Source organism: Gorilla gorilla, chromosome 18 (assembly GCF_029281585.2).
Source record: "Gorilla gorilla gorilla isolate KB3781 chromosome 18, NHGRI_mGorGor1-v2.1_pri, whole genome shotgun sequence".
Lineage (NCBI taxonomy): Eukaryota > Metazoa > Chordata > Mammalia > Primates > Hominidae > Gorilla > Gorilla gorilla.
This window is the reverse complement of record NC_073242.2, coordinates 111,076,156-111,096,985: the sequence shown is the minus strand read 5'-3', so window position 1 is coordinate 111,096,985 and position 20,830 is coordinate 111,076,156. Positions and strand designations below refer to the sequence as shown.

The 20,830-nt window shown below is 46.4% G+C and overlaps 1 long non-coding RNA gene across 2 annotated transcripts; it reads left to right on the top strand.

The window, feature by feature from the left end:
* The first annotated feature begins 14,248 nt into the window (after positions 1-14,248).
* LOC109023620 (uncharacterized) lies at positions 14,249-20,602 on the top strand. 2 transcript variants are annotated; one of them, XR_002003045.3, is made up of 3 exons: positions 14,249-14,467; positions 20,044-20,209; positions 20,398-20,602. It is a non-coding gene; the product is annotated as an uncharacterized lncRNA (long non-coding RNA). The 2 variants fall into 2 exon arrangements; XR_008672937.1 differs by lacking the exon at positions 14,249-14,467 and having other exon boundaries at positions 19,976-20,209.
* The last annotated feature ends 228 nt before the right edge of the window (positions 20,603-20,830 follow it).

Genomic DNA, 20,830 nt, shown 5'->3' with positions numbered 1-20,830 from the left:
AAGTTTCGGTAATCATGAACAAAGCTGCACGTAAACATTCATGTGCAACTTTTTGCATGAACGTAAGTTTTCAAATCATTTGCGTAAATACCTGGGAGTACAAATACTGGGTAGTATGGCAGGACTATGTTTAGCTTTAGCTTTGTAAGACTGTTAAATTATCTTCCAAAGTAGCTGCACCATTTTACATTCCCCCCAGCAATGAATGAGAATTCTTGTTGCTCCACATCCACATCAGCGTTTGCTCTTGTCAGTTTTTTGGATTATCATCATGGAGGCCGTTTTTAAATTTTTATTACTACAGGGGAAGCTCTCTCTTCCCCTTCCCATGTTCCTACTTCTGCTCTTAGTGTAGGAACCCCCACCAATGACTCAGAAGTGCTGGCAAGACAATTTGCATTTCTCTCTACTCCTTGTTCAAATTTCCTAGCTCAAGGTGGGGATGGGGTGGCCCCTGTACCTCGGAAGAAGTGAGGGAGAATTTGTCTCCCTCTTCAGCCCACTGTCCACTTTTACTCAGGACTCACTCAGAATAGTTTTCCCTGTCAGCTTCCGAATTTGATTATTATCAAGGGAGAGAGAGATAATCAATTGAATACCTTCCATACCCTGGGTGCCACACACTGACTTTTGTATCTGTTGTTTTGTTTAGTTTTTACAATCAAGCAGTTGGTTGGAGAATATTATGATCCTCCTTTTACAGACGAGGAAACTGAATTTCAAAGAGGTTAAGTAACTTTTCCAAATCCATTCCTAGTCTCAGCTAATAAATGGCAACTGCCGGGAGTGGAGTACGGAGTCGTCTCATTTGAAAAACTGTGATCTTTACACTTGGTTTTCTCATACACTTTGGTCACAGGATCCTTTCATGCTCTTAAAAGTGATTGAGCTATAACCACTAATGAGTTATCAGATATATGATCACCATTCCTGTCAACTTCCCCAGTCAGACATCTTGTGCCTTCTCATGCTAGGACACACCACCACCGAGAAAGCACCCTTGCAAGTATTATCCCACCTGGGTATAATCGTGCCTCTAAATGAAACTTCTAATGTCCAGGAAATACAGAGGACAGAGAAATATGTTAAACAAAACTCCATCAATGCAATTAGTCAAACCTAGAATGTAGAAAACCACACAAAATATTTCAGCATTAGGTTTTATTACCAAATGAATTTCAAAGAAAAAAATATCAGTGGGATGAGATTACCTAGGAGGCATACCTACCAATTGCCATATAAGGACTACTTCGGATCCCAATTTAAATAAAAAACTGTGTATGTGTGTGTGTGCCAATCTGAAATATTGGAACAATGAATATTTCATGATATTAAGGAATTATTATTAATTTTTAGGTGGTTAATCCTACTGTGGTTATACTTTTAAAAATATTCTTATATTTAAAAAATAAATATAATTAAGGATTCATGAAAAAATGATTGAAGAACTCAAAGAGCTTTTATGTATATGAGTGGTATCTACTGATATTTAAGATATTAGAAATATAATGAAGAAATTTTAAAAAGTATTAACTCACATAAATATAACAATAATAGACCCGTTACATATTGACATGAATAACATTTTTATGAAAAACAACTGCATTTTCCAAAATAAAAAAGTAGTGAGAAGAGTGGCATTCTTTTGTATTTTTAAAAATCTTTTAAATATCTGATGTAATAGATGACAGGTGGATTTTATATCTGCTTCTGTATTCAATCTGTTGTGATATCACATATTATGTAGCTTCCGGAATATTCAACCAGACGCTCATGACAGTAAGAATGAAAAAAGTAAGCAATGCCTTAGTATTATTAATATGAAAATAGCCTTGACTTCACAGGCTCCCTGGAGGGGTCTTAGGGACCCCTAGAATTTCCCAGAAAATACTTTGAGAACTGCTGCTCCACACCATGCGTCATCCAAGAGAGTGGTGTTGGACACACCACTTTTGGGGTTGCAGTGGTTAGTGCCATGATCCTAGACTGGTAGACTGGCAGTTAGGTAGTAATGGTGTGTCGACCAGACTTTTGACTCAAAACAAACTCACAGATACAGCTATTCCTGGTCCAAAATTCATTCGCAAGGAGTAAGAGAATCTGTGAGCTGGAGGAGTGCTGATGATAAAAGACAAAGTATAAGACATCTCAAAATCATCATCATGACTACAAGACATTGAGCAATTGCAAAGTACTTTACTGATCATATTTCCTCCATTTTTTAGATGAAGTAGGAGAACCCCAGATAACTGATTTGCCACTGTCACACCTGTGTTGATGAAAAGAGTCAAGCTCTGTGAAATATTTGAAGAGATTTATTCTGAGCCAAATATGAGTGACCCATGGCCCATGACGGAGCCCTCAGGAGATCCTGAGAACATGTGCCCAAGGTGGTCGGGCTACAACGTGGTTTTATAGATTTTAGGAAGACATAAGACATCAATTAATACATGTAAGCTGTATATTGGTTTGGTCCAGAATGGTGGAACAACTAGAAGTGAAAATGAGGGAGTGAGGGGGTGGGGTGAGGTGGTGGTGGTTGGGGTGGAGGGGTAGTTCCAGGTCACAGGTATATCAAAGATCTTCTGATTGACAGTTGATGGAAAGAGTTAAGTTATTGTCTAAAGACTTGGAATCAATAGAAAGGAATGTCTGAGTTAAATAAGGGGTTGTGGAGACCAGGCTTTTATCATGCAGTTGAAGCCTCCAGGTAGTAGGCTTCAGAGAGAATAGATGTACATATTTCTTATCAGACTTAAAGAGTCTTTTCTATCAGTCTTAAGGTTTGTGTTGATGTTAATACTGGTCAGCTGGGCCTGAATTCCAAAGGGAGGAGCATGTCCAACTCCTGCTTCCCATGATGGCCTGCATTAGTTTTTCAGGCTAACTTTAGAATGCCCTTGGCCAAGGGGAGGGGTCCGCTCAGATGGTTGAGGGGCGTAGAATTTTCTTTTTAGTTTACACGTGGTACACAGCAGAGATGGGCGTGAGGCAGCAGGTGGGGAAACTTTTCTGCCTAGGTACAGCTTGGCTCCATCCCTTTACAGTCTCTGCTCTGGTCTTTGTTGGTGTGGCTACTCAGCAAATCATGAGATAAATGTGCAAAAGTCATGGAATTGCAAGGTGTGGCTCTAGCAAGATTCAGTTTAGGGGTTTTTCTATGGCATTCCCTATAGACAATTTTGAAAAATACCCAGAAACAGCTCCATGCCTGGAAAGGAAATGCCAAAACCAGCCTGATTAAGACTGAAACTCCAGATGTCATCAAATTTCCAAACGTGCATTTCTTCGTGGGTGACAAGCAGTAGCCTGGGTGCTGACTCACCAGGCTGGGATCCAAGCGGCTGGGGTTGTTTCCCACAAGAATGGTTCATTAGCTGGTTGCCATTGTGCCACTGCTGTGTTGGCTCTTCTCCGGCCCAGACAGTCCTCACCATTTCCGAAGGTCCACATTGAGGTCCACACTTCTTCATTTGAAGCACACGTAGGGCATGCACATCTGGCTTTTGAGCTCTTGGTTGGCAAATCAGCAGCTCATCCTCTGTCTAATGAACCCATGGGGTTGGGACACAGAGTTGAAGGGGTGAAGTTCTGCATCTGACCTTCCATGAATCCTTTACCTTCTTATTGCTAAAGTGTCGTTGAATTTTAATCTTTCTCTCAGGCTCCTATATCCAGTTAACGACCAAGTCCTTTGAAACCTGACTCCTCAACATTGTTCTTATCTATCCCTTCCTCTCATTCCTATCATGGTAGGTTCTTTCATTTTATCTCCTGATTCTCTCTCCTAGCTGGTCACCTACCCTCCAGTCTAATCCAGCATTTCCTAAACTTTACCTTTTTGATTTTGTCCACATCTCTCTCCCATCTGTAGTATTCAACCTTGCACATATGTTTGTTTACATTGACTGCATTTATTATATAAAATCTAACATTGTGCTGTCTACATAAACACCTGTAAAACATATACACATAAATTTTCTAAAAACTTAGCTAGTAAAATAAAGCTGCGCACAACATAAAGACATAAAATACTGTGAAATATCTCCATTGGTGCATGGAGCACTCTTTGGGAAACTGGAAACCTGTTCTTTACTCTGCAGCTGGGGTGGTCTTTTTATTTATTTAAAATTTTTTATTATTAAATGTTTTTATTTTAATAGCTTTAGGGGTACAAGTGGTTTTTTGTTACATGGATGAATTATACAGTAGTAAAGTCTGGGCTTTTAGTGTACTCATCTCCTGAGTAGTGTGATGAGTACTTGGGTAAGCATCACACTACTACATTGTGCCCAAAAGGTGATTTTTTTTTCATCCTTCACCCCCCTCCCACCCTTCCTCCTTCTGAGTCTCTAATGTGATTATACCACTCTGCATGCTTTTGTGTACCCATAACTTAGCTCCCACTTATAAGTGAGAACATGCGGTATTTGGTTTCCCATTGCTGAGTTACTTCACTTAGGATCATGGCCTCCAGTCCCATCCAAGTTGCTGCAAAAGACATTATTTCACTCTTTTTTTAAATGGCTGAGTAGTTTTCCTTGGTGTGTGTGTGTGTGTACACCACTTTCATATGGTATATACATACATATGTATATCCATGCCATATTTTCTTTATCCACTCATTGGTTGATGGACATTTAGGTTGATTCCCTATCTTTGCTACTGTGCATAGTGCTGTGATAAACATATGAGCAGATATCATTTTTATATAATGATTTCTTTTCCTTTGAGTAGATACCCAGTAGTGGGATTGCTGGATCAAATAGCAGATCTACTTTCAGTTCTTTGAGAAATCCAGGAGTGGTCTTTTAAAAACGCAAATTCGAATACATTACTCTACAGATTAAAATCCACTGAAGGCTTTGTACTAGATTCAGTTTAAACACCATCCTGTATCTGAGCACTTGCCTTTCTTTCTAGCTGGGGCAGCCCTAGCAGCGTCTTATATTGTTCCCCAGTTTTATAGCCAGGTTGTTGAGGCAGCAGGTGGGGAAGCCAGGTAGTAGGCTTCAGAGAGAATAGATATACATGTTTCTTATCAGACTTAAAGAGTCTTTTCTGTCAGTCTTAAGGTCTGTGTTGATGTTAATGCTCGTCAGCTGGGCCTGAATTCCAAAGGGAGGAGCATGCCTCTACTGTTGCTCCAAATCCCTGTTACTGTTAGGGTCTCTCCGGCCATGAGCCTGCATGGCCCACTTTTCTCCCGCCCAGGGGCTTCCTCCGGGTGCAAGACACTGCATGATCCACCTGGTGTTCCCACATGCCCAGTGCTTACACATCAGAAGTGCAGGAGTTAATCACCTATGGGGCAAATGTTGACCAATGCCTTATGGAAGCCTTGTGTAAAGTCCCCTGTCTTCCCTCGCTTAGATGGATGTTTCAGAGATGCAATCTTTCTCACTTTCTCTGCAAAGATGCCTGGTAAAGCCGAAGAGATCATCTTGTCACCAAGTCATGACCAGTTGGGTAATGACGTCCTTCTATTTGCTCCCAATGCCTCCCTTACTTACTCCCCCTTTCCCTCACTTCTACTTCCCAGGGATTGCACTCCCTGGAAAGCTTTACCCTCGGGCTCAGTTTCCTAGGGAACCACGGACTAGAAGTTCTCATTTTGAGGTCTTCATAGACCTCAGCTCTTCTCATGATGCCACTCCTTCTTCTCCCTGTACTCAATGTTCCAACTTCTACAATCTACTCTTGGTTTCCCCTACCAGCCAGCAGTCCCATTCCTTTGTTTACACTGTGTCCTTGTCTTCAAAACCTATTAATACCTATTATTCTATCAAGACTTCACTCAGGGATCACCCCTTTCCCCCACCGCCAGGAGCCTTCCTTGATCCTCCTCCCCTCTCCACATAGAATTAATCATTCCTCTTCTTCACCCTGTTGTATTCTTCCAGAGTTCTCTGACAGCAGCTCCACTTGGTGCTTCGTTGCATGTACTTATTCATGCTCAAATGCAAGTTCCACAAGGGAAGATATTTTTTGCATTTTGTACATTTTTGTGCCCATTTTTTGAATAAATGAATATCTGACCCTTTCAGCTATGCGACTATGTTTTGCACATCAGAGTGTCTCCAAATGCCATCCTAGGGCCATTGTAGGGTGTACAGAGCAGAAGCTCAATACATATTTGATGAATGCATGAGTGAAATTTAGTCTAAATCATTGAGCATGTATTGAACAATCATCATGAGCAGAGATGCACCCCTCATGCTAACCATTTGCCTCAACAACGCACAAAGTTTCTCACAAAAAGCAGCCAGACGCTGCGGATGAGTCATTTCAAAACCAACCCAGTACTAAGAAGACAACCGCAAGCTTTGAGTCGCTACATGGCTGGCCAGAAGCTTGATCTTCTGAGTGTGAGTCCCATTTGGGAAGCACAAACTATTGTGTTCACCCCAGGAGTCAGAAATGTCTGGGCCTGTCTAGAAGATGATGGGATGGCCTCATGGAGATTCTTTGCTCAGGGTCTCCTGGGAAAGAAACATTCTGAAGGAAGATTGAATCCAGGCCAAAAGCTTGCTCCAAGAACAGAGGTCCATATCTGAGGAAGGCGCATCCCCACTGAACTCCCCCTAGAGCAAGGCAGCTATGGTAAAACCTGAGCACAGAACCAAAGAGCTGCTTCATATCAAAACTTGGTGAGGCGCTGCAAGCACAGAGCCGTGGTGTTTTTTAACCAGGGAAACAGGATGTAGCCCGAGTGGGGATAGGTACTTTCCCACCTGGGGTGGTTGTTGGAGCCCATGATGGCGTCAAGCTAGAGGACATAGTGCAGTGCAGTGGGGCTTTGGGAACAGCGATGGACGCTCCCACAGAGAGATGGCGCTGGAGCTGGTGAGCAGGATTATATGGCAGGCTCCATGGAATACCTAAAAGGGGCTTGTTCTTGAGCTGATGTATGATGCCCCTGGTAGCATATAGTGGGGATAATGGGAAGATTAAGTCAGAGAAGGAAAGTTTTGGTATTGCTATTGCTATTTTATATTTTTATTGTTGTGTCAAATGACCCTAGGTTCTGACATATATATAAACCATTGATAATTGATTTAATTATATAATTTATGTAAAGTCTGAACCCAATGTCTGTACATAGTAAGTGCTCAATTGCTTTCAGCTATTATTATTATTATTATTAATGAAGGAGATAGTACTAATTCATCCAGGCTGCTATAACAAAATACCATAAACTGGGTAGCCTATAAGCCACTGAAATCCATTGCTCACAGTTCTAGAGGCTGGGAAGTCCAAGATCAAGACACCAGTAGATTTTATGTCTGGTGAGAGCCTACTTTCTCAGATGGCACCTTCTCACTGTGTCCTCACATGGTGGAAGGAGCAGGGAGCTCTCTCAGGCCTATTTTATAAGGGCACTGATTCCATTCATGGCAGATTTGCCCTCATAACCTAATCAACTCCTAAAGGCCCTGCCTCCTAATACCATCACCTTGGCAGTTACGTTTCAACCTAGGAATTTTAGGGGAACACAAAAATTCAGACCATAGCACCAGGGTCGGGGATAGAGAAATGGCTTTTGATTACAATTGCTCTGACCCCTGTTTTTATCTCTGGACTAATAATAGGGCTGGGGATCACATAGGCAATGTTTAAATACGTGTGTTGAAGTTGTTAAAAAAAGAAGAAGAGAGAGAGAGACTCAGAATAGAGACTTGCAGATTCTAGTTTCCATCTTGGTTCTACCCACATGGATTGAGTGTCACCATATGTCCCTGGGCTAGGCACTCTTGGCTTGCCGTTGTACTTAACCCTCATGGAATTTTTCTGAGTCGTAATTTTTCCCTGTGAAAGATGGGGAAACTGAGGCTTGGGGACTGGAAGATATCTAGTAAGTCTTGCTCTCCTGTGAAATATAGGGAAATTGGCCAGGCAAGGTAGCTCAAGCCTGTAATCCCAGCACTTTGGGAAGCTGGGGTGGGCGAATCACCTCAGATCGGGAGCTCGAGACCACCCTGACCACATGGAGAAACCCCATCTCTACTAAAAATACAAAATTAGCCAGGCATGGTGGTGCATGCCTGTAATCCCTGCTACTCGGGAGGCTGAGGCAGGAGAATCACTTGAACCGGGGAGGTGGAGGTTGCAGTGAGCCGAGATCATGCTATTGTACTACTCCCGTCTGGGCAACAAGAGTGAAATGCCTTCAAAAAAAAAGAAAAGGAAGGAAGGAAGGAAGAAGGAAAGAAGGAAAGAAAGAAAGAAAGAAAGAAAGAAAGAAAGAAAGAAAGAAAGAAAGAAAGAAAGAATGAAAGAGAAGGAAAAAGAAAGGAAGAGAAAGAAAGAAAGAAAGAGAGAGAAAGAAATATAGGGAAACTGAGGGTTGGGGACTAGAAGATACCTGGGAAGCCTTCCTTTCCTGTTGTAAGAGGTGATGAAATGAAGACTCACCTGGGTAAAAGTCCCCTGCCCAAGGTTTTGCTTACCTTATAGATGAAGGAACTGACATACAGGAAGCTTAAGATGCTAGTCTGAGATCTTAGGCTGGTTAGAATCAGCAGCCAGTGCCAACATTTGAACATCCTCTCTGACTCCAAATTGCTTTATACCCCACTCTCCTGTCTCAGGGCATGAGAAAGGCCTGGAGTGTCTTGGCCCCAGTGCAATGGAAACAAAAATGGAGGCAAAGCGGGTTTGGATCTGACCTCCCATCTGTGTCCCTGGCTTTCAGAAGCCCCCTGGCTTTCCCCAGCCAAGGGAAAAGACGCTTGGTGAGCTGGAGAAATGGTTTGGCTGAATGTTCTAAATTTAGAAGGGGACTTGGATGCACCCTCAGTGGCTTTTGACTGGAGCCCAAAGTTGAAGCCTGTTGGTGTTTTTCCTCTTTGGTTTCCCTGCGGGGCAGGAAAGCTGCTCTCTCTCAGGTTCCTAAGGACTCAGTCACCAGCGCCAGGTTTATAAATACCCTCTCCCTTCCCTGGCAGCTCTCACCTCAGCAGATCATTGGTGATTTCGGGATTCCTTGTGGAGTCTTTACACTCTGATGCACCAGGGTGATAACCCGGGGAGGGTCTGTGGCAGGGGTGTACCAAGACCCTGAAGAGCTCATACCCCCCTCGCTGTGGCCTTGCCGAGCAGTGCAAAACTGTGTGGGGAAGTAACACACTCCTTTGTCCCACTCAGGAAAAGGGCTTTGGAGGTTGGCACTGTGTGTCATTAAAGGGGAGAGAGAAAAGGTCATCGAGGGAGTACTTGTGGGGTGCTGTATGTAGGGCCTGTGAAAAATGGTTCAATACTCGCTGATAACGTGAGCTAATATTGACTGTGGCTGGGTGCCAGCTCCACATGAGGCTTTTCCATGTACTACTGTATTGATGAACTCTTATGCTTCCATGGATTCCCTACACTGATCCAGGGACAGAAATGGTTCTATTTTATGGGTGAGGCACTAAAGCCGTAAGAAATGGAGTTGTCCCAACCACTTAGCTGGTGCACGCAGGCATCAACATTTTCTCTCTTTCTACCATGCCATGTTGAGTCTGCTTATTGTGCCTAACTTGCAGCACACTGGGCAACTAGGCAACTTGAAAAGTTTTGAAGTTGTGTAGACTGGCATTCAAATCACAGCACTCCCACTTGTTCCTAAGAACCTGGGCAAATTCTCTAAACTTATCTGAGCCTCAGTTTTCTTGTTTGTCAAATGGAAATGAGGTAGAGTCAATGTGAAGACTAACTGAGATTAAGACATTAACTTGAGAATAGTATGCCCTGAATAAATAGTAGTGAATAATAATAATAAAGCTAATATTTATTCATTCCTTCATGTGTCAGGCTATGCTTTACATGTTTTATTTAATGATCTTAGCCATCTTAGGCAGACATGCTTTTATTAATTTTATTTTTCAAAAGAGAAATCTGAGGGTCAAAGAGGGTAAATGACTTGCCCATGGCTTCATAGCTAGTAAGTGGTGGAATGTGGATTTGAATCCAGAGAATGATTCCAAGTCCCTGTTCTTATTTCATCAATAGTGCCTTTATCATCAACACTATCATTGTTCATCATCAGCTGCATCATTGTCTGTCATCATCACCATCACCATCATCATCATCATCACCATTGTCATTATCACCATCGTCATCACCACTGTTACCATCATCAACATCACCATTGTCATTATCACCATCGTCATCACCAGTGTTACCATCATCAACATCATCACCATCACTATAGTCATTACCATCTTCATCACTATCATCATCACCACTGTAGTCATCACCATTATCACCATCACTATAGTCATCACCATCTTCATCACCATTATCATCACCATCATCATCATCACCATCTCTATAGTCATCACTGTCTTCATCACCATCATCACCATCACTATAGTCATCACCATCTTCATCACCATCATCATCACCACTACAGTCATCACCATCTTCATCACCATTATCATCACCATCATCAACAACATCACCATCATCATCACCATCACTATAGACATCATGATCTTCATCACCATCATCACCATCACTATAGTCATCACCATCTTCATCACCATCATCATCACTATAGTCATCACCATCTTCATCACCATCATCACCATCACTATAGTCATCACCATCTTCATCACCATCATCACCACCACTATAGTCATCACCATCTTCATCACCATCATCATCATCACCATCATCAACATCATCACCATCATCACCATCTTCATCATTACTACCACCATGTTTATCACTATCATCACCACCACCATCACTACTGTCATTATTGCCATTTTCACTATCTTCGTCATCACTGGCACCACCACCATAACGATCATCATCATCATTGCTATCATTATATGATTATTGCTATTCTTTAACCTGCCCTATTAGCCCAGGACCTCCTCCAGGGTAGGGATGGTGCCCACACCTGGCTTGGGCTTGGCTCACAATAGGGTCTCAGCATATGTCTGTGGGTGGGCTGACTGACCTGTGACTGACTGGAAACATGAAAAGGGGATCCTCTGTGAACTGAGCTCATCCAAGAGGCTTCCTCACCCCTTAGCCCAGAGAAATGGAGGGCTGGTTGAACTGAAGGAATCATTGCAAAGGACATGGTTAGCAAAAAGCCCACAGACTGAGTCCTACATTTTCCCTGCACTGTCCAATGTGGAAGCCACCAGCCACATGTGACTTTAAATACATAAATTCAATTGATTAAAATTAAATAAAATTGAACATCCTGTTCTGAAATTGTACTAGCTCACACCCTGTGGCTAGCAGCCACTACATTGAATAGTGTGAATATAGAACATTTGCATTGTCCAAAAGTTCTATGGGACAGTGCTGTTCTAGGAGGTCCTGATTTTAGTCCCATTGTGCCTGCTAAGTACACTCAATCTTTTCAGACCAAGAGGCTGGTCTGGGGCTTGGGACATATGCTTACTGTGGCCAACAGTCCCTAGTGGGATACAGAAAGGAAGCAGAGAGAAGCCCCCAGTGGGCCCACCAGTCTTAGCACCATATTGCATAGTCACACTGGGCCTGAGGTGAAGTGGTTAAAGGCATCAGCACTGAATCAGGGCTCAGAGCTGCCATTTCCCAGCTGTACAACTGTGACCACATTAACAAACCTCACTGGGCCTCAATTTTCCCAGTTGTGAGATGGGTGTAATATGACTTTGCAGGGATTTCTGGGTAAATTGGATGAGCTGTATCTAAAGTACCTTTGCAGAACAGATGGCGAAGATGTGTTAATTCTCCTCCCTTCATAAGGGAAGAAGCCTAGGTATGTGTGTTGTTTGGGGGTGATCCTAGCCCCTGCCCCACCTCCAACAGGCTCAAAGACAGAGTGGCCCTATGCTCTGCAGTGGAATCCCCCTGCCCTCCCTGCAGCCCACTCTTTTATGTTTACAGGTTTGATTATTTCTGTAAGACAGAGGATCATGGGCCTTCACCAGCAAACCAAACACAGCACTTTCCCCAAAGGAGGGAGGACAAAGGGACATTGGGTGCAACAGTTCTGGCAGCTACAGGAATGGACTGCCTCCTGTCCCTCTCACCTTCTTGCCCCCCACCCTCAGTCTCCCTTGCTTGCGCTATGTGGCCGTTTCCCTAATAAAAATCAGCACCTCTGTGGCTCTGAATTTCAAACTCAGTAGTAACAATCACAGTCATAGCTACTGTTCACTGAGGTCAGTGTGCTAGGCCCTGTTGGAAGGCATTTACATACAATACTGCATAAACCCTTTGGCGGGTCACATTATTGGCCCATTTCACAAATAAATAAACAAGAGAGTTTCACTAACATGCCCAAGATTTCATGGCAAATAAAAATGGCAGAGCAGGTCATAGAATTCAGGTCCATAGGAAGCCAAAGGCTGTGTTTTCCCGACCATTCCACATTTCCCATGGAGTCTAGAAGGTGGTGTGTGTGAGAGTGACTGGCATAAAGTAAGAGCTTTATAACTGTGAGCACTGGTTGTGCCTGGGGCCAAAAGCCAGGCTTTGGGGTCAATTGGGCTTCGAAGGCTGGCCGTGTGTGGACTAGCAGTGGGATCTTGAACAAGTTGCTTAACATCTTCTAGAAGCTCATTTGCTTTCAGTTTCATTCATTATCTGTGAAACGAAGGTGGTAATTAAACCTCATAATGCTGTTTTGAGGATTCGGCGATGGAGCCTTATGTTTGACAGTGTTTGGCCCATGGTGAGTGTTCCGAGTCCATTAGCAACTTCTGCCTTTGTAGATGTTTAGGGAGCTCCTCTCTCTAAACCAGGGCTTCTCAACTGCAGCACTGCAGATAACTTTGGGCTGTACAATTCTCTGTTGTGGGAGCTTATCCTGGGCATTGCAGGGCGTTTAGCAGCATCTTTGGCCTCCACCCATTAAACGCCGGCTGGAGCAACCAAAATTATTTCCAGACATTGCCAAACTTACCCTGGGGGCTAAAATCACCCACCCCTGTGAGAACCCCTGCCTTGGCCACACTCACTGCCAGATTCACTGAACATGGTGCACGCCCTGTTCACACTCTGGGTTTCCCTTCACTGAGTAGCAGACAAAGGCAGGGAGGCTCACGTGGCTGGGGGGCTGCAATCAGCCTGTGGTGGCCAATGTTGTTGCCTTTGGAGGACTGGCACCCAGCTCACCATTTCAGCCAGCAATTATCTGAACAGAAGTGCTCTAATTGCCTGAGGATCGGGTTTCCTCTGGGGGTCATTTTTTTCAAGTCTTCTGTTGTTGTTTATTTATACTCATCCCAATAAAAAGCATGTGCTCAGCTGCATAGAGTGTTAATGACTGGAGGGTCGCTCCAGACAGCGCCTGGGGAGGCGTCTGCAAATTCATCCTCCAGAGGTTTCTCATCTGCTGGATCTGCTGGCAGGGCCCTGGTGGGTCTGAGGTGGGGTGTGTGTGTGTGTATGTGCATATGTGTGTGTGTGTGTACACTGAGAAATAGGCGTTTGTTGCCTCTCTAAGTTTGCATTTGTAATAACACAAGTGTCTCCCCCAAGGAACTTTCTTTCTTCTTGTCTGGCCACTAGACTTGGTCTCTGCCAGCTCAGACTTCCTACAACCCATGCCAGGCCCCTGCATCTTTCAACTTGATTCTTGGGGTGCTGAGACCCAAGGCAGTCCCAGCTGGCTCTCCCCCAGCAGGGGAGCTAACGCAGTTAATGAGGAAGACACACTTGTGTGTAGGACTTCATGGTGAACAAGCCACTTTCTCATTGGTCATCATCATGATAAGGATATTAAATAAGTCATCTTTATTCAACACTGACTCTGCACCAGCCACTATATAGGGCTGCGTTCCTCCTTTCATTCATTCATGCATGCATGCATTCCTTCATCCAAACTGATAAATATTGAGTGCTGCCATAGCCCAGCCATCATTCGAGTGCTGGGGGACTGAGAAACAACTGCCTCACTCCCCGCATCAACCACACAATTGTAGGCAAAGAAATAGATAAATCAATAAGATAATTTCAGTTACTGATAAATGGTAGAGATGAAATAAACCAGGGGAACGTGATAGAGATTTGCCAAGGACAGGAGGGCTTTTTTTTTTTTTTTTTTTTTTTTTTTTTTAACATGCAGATGTCATCAGAGAAAACCTCAGACCAAGCCCTTAAGGACAAATGACAAGAAAATTCCTGGAAGAGAAACAGCTCAGAAAAATGCCTGGAGGTGGCAACATGGGTGAATTGCTCAAGGAAAAGAAAGACATCCAGGGTGTCTAGAGTCTAGAGAAGTGGGGGCAAGAGGGGGACATCGGAGGGAGGGTGTACTCAGAGAGACTAGGAACTGGACTTCTTCAGCCGTGTTGAACAGTTGGAATTTTGTTCTAAGGATGATGGAAGCCATTGGAAGGTTTTCTTTGCCAAAGTGATGTGATCTGATAGAAGGTTTTATGAAGCCCACGTTGTCTACTGTGCAAAGAATGGAGTAACAGGCCAAGAGGAACCCTAGGGAGACCAGTTAAGAGGCAGAGACAGTGAAGAGGTGGGTGAGTTTCCCATTGCTGCTGTAACAAGCTTACTACAAATCTCATGTGGCTTAAAAAACACACACACGCATATTTATTATCCCATGGTTTTGTAGGTCAGAAATCTGACATGGGTCTCACTGGGTTAAAATCAAGGTGTCAGCAGGACTGTGTTCCTTCTGGAAGCTCCAAGGGAGAATCCATTCCTTGCCTTTCCCAGCTTCTAGAGGCTGCCTGCAGATGCAGGTTGTGACTTCTCGCTCATCTTGAAAAACAGAAATATAGCATTTTCAAATCTCCCTCCTCCTGTCTCTCTCTGTCTCTCCCTCATCATCACCTCTCCAGTAACTCTGACCCTCCTGCCTCCCTTTCCTAAGGACCCCTCTGATTACATTGGACTTGATATAGTTTGGATTTGTGAGCCTGCCCAAATCTCATATTGAAATGTAGTCCTGAGTGTTGGAGGTGGGGCGTGGTGGGAGGTGACTGGATCATGGGGGTGGATTTCTCATGAATGGGGACAGTACCATCCCCCTTGGTACTGTCCTCTCGATAGTGAGTGAATTCTCATGAGATCAGTTCATTTAAAAATAGGGAGCGTCTCCCTCTGGCTCTCTTGCTCCTGCTTTCGCCATGTGGGGCGCCTGCTCTCCATTTGCCTTCCACCATGAAGAGAAGCTTCCAGAAGCCTCCCCAGAAAGAGATGCTAGCATGCTTCATGTACAGCCTGCAGAACTGTGAGCCTATTAAACCTCTTTTTTTTACAAATGACCCAGTCTCAGATGTTTCTTTATAGCATTTCAAGAATGGACTACCACCGGGCTCATCTAGACAACCAGGATAATCTCACTATCTCAAGGTCCTTAGCTTAATCACATCTTGACAGTCCCTGTTGCCATGTGACGTCACCCAGTCACAGGTGTTGGAGATTTTGGTGGTGGACACCTTTGGGGCCTATTATTCTGCCGATCCCGGGAAATGAGCCATGATGGAGGCTTGGATGGTGCCAGTGGGACTGGAGAGCGTTCACTGGGGATTTATTTTGAGGCAGAACCACAAAGACTTGCTGATGGAGGATGTGGGGCTGTGAAGGAAAGCCCAGAATGAAGAAGGTGCCCTTTACTGAGATGGGGAGAGAGGGCAGGCTTGAGTAGGGAGGAGAGGCTGATCAAGGGGTTTTGTGGCCATGATTATTTTGAGTTGCCCGCTGGAGAGTTGAGGGGACATGTCCAGCAGGCAGCTGGATGAATGAGCCTGGAGTCAAGGACAGAAGCTGGACTAGTGATGTGAGTGTGGGGGTCTCCAGCCCAGAGGCAGGATGTAGCCACAGGACAGGATGAGAGCACCCATGATGTCAGGAAGAACAGAAGGTCATGGGCTTTCAAAGATGGAACCAAAGAGCAGAAGCCAGCAAAAGTATACACCACTCCTAAAACACAGATCTGACCTCATCACCCAATGCCTAGACACTTCTCTCCTCTCAGCAGTTAGTTTCAACATCAGCACTTGGGGATAGAGATGGTCCCCACCTTGAGTGAGTGCTCACTCTATGCCAAAAATAGTGCTAAATTCCTTACACACATTATTGCATTTCAGACCCCCCTTTTTTCCCTCCCTCCTTCCCCATTTTGGGGGAAGCGTGGGAGTGATGGAAGTAGGTTGAATGTGGAGGGTGGGAGTGTTGGGGGTGGGGTTGAGTGTGGAGGGAGGGAGAGTGGGGTGGGGTTGAATGGGGAGAGTGGGAGTGGTGAGGGTGGGGTTGAGTGTGGAGGGTGGAAGTGGTGAGGGTGTGATTGAGTGGGGATGGTGGGAGTGGTGGGGGTGGGGTTGAGTGGGGAGGGTGGAGTGGTGGGGGTGGGGTTGAGTGGGGAGGGTGGAATGGTGGGTTGGGGTTGAATGGGAAGGGTGGAGTGGTGGGGGTGGGGTTGAGTGGGGAAGGTGGGAGTGGTGGGGGTGGGGTTGAGTGTGGAGGATGGAGTGGTAGGGGTGAGATTGGGGAGGGTGGGAGTGATGGGGGTGGGGTTGAGTGGGGAGGATGGAGTGGTGGGGGTGAGATTGAGTGGGGAGGGTGGGAGTGGTGGGGGTGGTGTTGAGTTGGGAGGGTGGGAGGGTGGACTAGTGGGGGTGGACTTGAGTGGGGAGAGCGGGAAACCACTTAGCCTTTGTTGATTTTTCCAACCAAGGTAGGAACTTTGTCTTTTTATTAAGATCAAAAGGAATGCATGAGGGGTGTGGACAAGGGCTGGCGGGCTGCAGGTGGAAAGTGCATGCAGTGGGAACGTGCAGCCATGAGGTCCAGGGTGCATTTTAGAGAGGACGGGTTGGAGGTCATGGTGTGGTCTGGAAGAAAGGTCAGGAACTGGAATCATGGTGTTAGTGGTTTAGAAAAGTGGTCCGATGCCAGAGGCTAAGTTACTTGGCTTGGTTCACACATCAGCAAGTTCAAACCGAGTTCAGTTGTGCTGCAAAGCCAATATGCTAAGTCACCATAATTTAACAACAGGTTTCCCCTCAAGGTATCATGACATTATTTTTTTGGGTCTCAACCAACCAGCATTTGTCAAAGAGAGATGGAGAGAGAGAGAATGAAAAGAAGGAAGGAAGGAAGGAAGGAAAGAAGGAAGAAAGGAAGGAAGGAAGGAAGGAAATAGAATAGAATAAAATCACAGTTTATTTCACGGAGTGAAGGAAGGGTTGCTGCGTGCAAAAGTGTTTCTGTGCTGTATGCTTATCTGCAGATGGATGTACCGGGCTGTGATATGAAACCTATTTTTATGGCTGGTTGTGGCTCCTCTGAGCTGCTATTGGGTTTGCCCTCCACCCCCTCTCACGCTGACTCTGGGCCCTTCAAAATGAGTCATAGAGAGTCATTACCACTCCCCCCCACCCAACCCTGACTCTGCTGTACACTTCATGGTTTCTGATAATACAGCATTGTGAAGTTGGGGGAAGGCTGGCAGAGGGGCCCAGTCTAGTCTGTGACCTGAGCCATCATGATAGGGTGTCCGGGGTGAGGGGAGGGTGGTGTGAATCCCCAGTAATGCAGGTCCTTTCCAGGCCAGGCCCCTGGTCCCCAGGAGTGCAGGGATGCCTGAGGTCTACTGCTGCCTTATCCAGAGCTGCCACCCCCGGCGATGACTCAGAGTTCCTGCGGCCCCAGCATCATCCCTCCATCCCTGGCTGCAAGGCAGGAGCAGAGTTGCAGACCTGAGAGGCCTTGAATTTGTTTGATATAGGACTTTGCCACCAGACAAAGTGCTTTGCCTGTGAGGTCTGGCTTGGCCTGGCCTCTGGGAAAGAACAAACACAGACCTCACTGGAAGGAACCTGGAGATCGGGAGAGGAGAGGCTGCTGCTGTCTGCCCTCCCAGCAGCAGATATAAAGATAATGGGCTTCTAAGTCCCCTAGAGTCCCAGCTGCGTAATTTAAGGCGAGTTCATCTCTCACAGCCTCAGTTTCCTCATTTGCTGGCACCTGTCTTTCTTCTTCATAGCCATTGTCACTGTTGCAATGATATCAACAAAGCTTACATTTCAGATAGATCCCCAGCTGGGTTGAAAGGAACGTCAAGACCCTTCCTTTCTTATGACCTATGTATCAACTCCCTTCTACCCTGCCTCCCTCCACTTGGAGCCAGTTCTAGTTGGTGAAATGTAGCCAGAGGTTCCTGGAAAGGCTTTCCTTCTCAAGTAAAGCCTGGCTCAGAGAAAACCGCTGGTCTCTTTCCTTTTCTTCCTCCTGACATGAACGTGGGGCAGGAAGGAGCATGGAGAAGACAAGAACAAGGCTCTCAGAAGGAACTGGTGTGGCTGGAGCCATGAGAACTGGTTGTGGAGGGGGTGAGGAGGGTGGGAGAGGTGGGAGTGTGGTTGAGTGGGGAAGGTGGGAGAGGTGGGGGTGTGTTTGAGTGGGGAGGGTGGAAGAGGTGGGGGTGTGGTTGAGTGGGGAGAATGGGAGAGGTGGGGGTGTGGTTGAGTGGGGAGGGTGGGAGAGGTGGGGGTGTGGTTGAGTGGGGAGAATGGGAGAGGTGGGGGTGTGGTTGAGTGGGGAGGGTGGGAGTGGTGGGGATGTGGTTGAGTGGGGAAGGTGGGAGAGGTGGGGGTGTTGTTGAGTGGGGAGGGTGGGAGAGGTGGGGGTGCGGTTGAGTGGGGAGAATGGGAGAGGTGGGGGTGTGGTTGAGTGGGGAGGGTGGGAGAGGTGGGGGTGCGGTTGAGTGGGGATGGTGGGAGAGGTGGTGTGGTTGAGTGGGGAGAATGGGAGAGGTGGGGGTGTGGTTGAGTGGGGAGGGTGGGAGTGGTGGGGATGTGGTTGAGTGGGGAGAATGGGAGAGGTGGGGGTGTGGTTGAGTGGGGAGAATGGGAGAGGTGGGGGTGTGGTTGAGTGAGGAGGGTGGGAGAGGTGGGGGTGTGGTTGAGTGGGGATGGTGGGAGAGGTGGGGGTGTGGTTGAGTGGGGAGAATGGGAGAGGTGGGGGTGTGGTTGAGTGAGGAGGGTGGGAGAGGTGGGGGTGTGGTTGAGTGAGGAGGGTGGGAGAGGTGGGAGTGTGGTTGAGTGGGGATGGTGGGAGAGGTGGGGATGTGGTTGAGTGGGGAGAATGGGAGAGGTGGGGGTGTGGTTGAGTGAGGAGGGTGGGAGAGGTGGGAGTGTGGTTGAGTGAGGAGGGTGGGAGAGGTGGGAGTGTGGTTGAGTGGGGAGAATGGGAGAGGTGGGAGTGTGGTTGAGTGGGGAGGGTGGGAGAGGTGGGGGTGTGGTTGAGTGGGGATGGTGGGAGAGGTGGGGATGTGGTTGAGTGGGGAGAATGGGAGAGGTGGGGGTGTGGTTGAGTGAGGAGGGTGGGAGAGGTGGGAGTGTGGTTGAGTGAGGAGGGTGGGAGAGGTGGGAGTGTGGTTGAGTGGGGAGAATGGGAGAGGTGGGGGTGTGGTTGAGTGGGGAGGGTGGGAGAGGTGGGGGTGCGGCTGAGTGAGGAGGGTGGGAGAGGTGGGGGTGTGGTTGAGTGAGGAGGGTGGGAGAGGTGGGGGTGCGGCTGAGTGAGGAGGGTGGGAGAGGTGGGAGTGTGGTTGAGTGGGGAGAATGGGAGAGGTGGGGGTGTGGTTGAGTGAGGAGGGTGGGAGAGGTGGGGGTGCGGTTGAGTGGGGAGAATGGGAGAGGTGGGGGTGTGGTTGAGTGGGGAGAATGGGAGAGGTGGGGGTGTGGTTGAGTAGGGAGGGTGGGAGAGGTGGGGGTGCGGCTGAGTGGGGAGGGTGGGAGAGGTGGGGGTGTGGTTGAGTGGGGAGGGTGGGAGAGGTGGGGGTGTGGTTGAGTGGGGAGGGTGGGAGAGGTGGGGGTGTGGTTGAGTGAGGAGGGTGGGAGAGGTGGGGGTGTGGTTGAGTGAGGAGGGTGGGAGAGGTGGGGATGTGGTTGACTGGGGAGGGTGGCAGTGGTGGGGTGTGGCCTGGAGATACAGCAGCCACTTTGGGACCATGAGGATATTTGAAAGACGTGAAGAATAGAATGATAGAAGCACGTTTGTGACATTGTGACCTACAGCAGAATTTATGCCCACCTTTCGATTTCTTACCTCTTTAAACACTGAAATCTGGTCTTTTACTTGTAGGCAAATATAATTTCTGACCTACGTAATGATGTATGCACAAGAAGCCTCTCTTGAATGTATTAATTCAGCAAACAGTTATGGAGTCCTTACAATGTGCTAGTGGGACTTTGAAGATGAATCCAAATTTGGATCCTGGCCTGGAAAGGCTCAAAGCCCAATATGGGAGGTAAGAAATGTAGAATCCATATAACGATGGGGTCTCTCCACCCCTTAAGATCTAGTTATGAGTAGCTGCAATTCCTGTGAATTCCAAGGTGGTTTCACCACCTCAAGTTCACCTTTAGATCTGACTTCTGGCTTCTTTTAGGAAGTTCCCATCTCTAAATCTCATCTCTGTTCCTTTATTTCTGCCAGCCTGGATACAAATGTGAAACTTATCTTCTTTTATTAACCAATCAACCACCTCCTGCCAAAACAACATCAGCAACAACAGCAGAAAAAAACAAAAACAAAAACAAAAAAAACTCTGTGTACACAAGACCTTTGTTTCCACAGCAGACTTGGCTAAAGGTTTGGGCATGCATATGCATACCCCCAAAATTAAAAATGGAAAATTGAACACTTCTGTCCTTCAAAGTTATTTGTTCTCTCCTACAGGGTCTTGCTCTTATCTCCGTTCTTCTCCCTGCACTCCCACCACCTTACTTACTCCCATGGCATGCTACATCCTTGAATAAATATGCCCAAGGCAGATGTGGTAATGAAGATTGCTTGAGAATTCTGAAGGCAGACGTCCCAGACACCAATCACACAATTTTTCTGTGGCTCATTTTTCTTATCTGTGAAA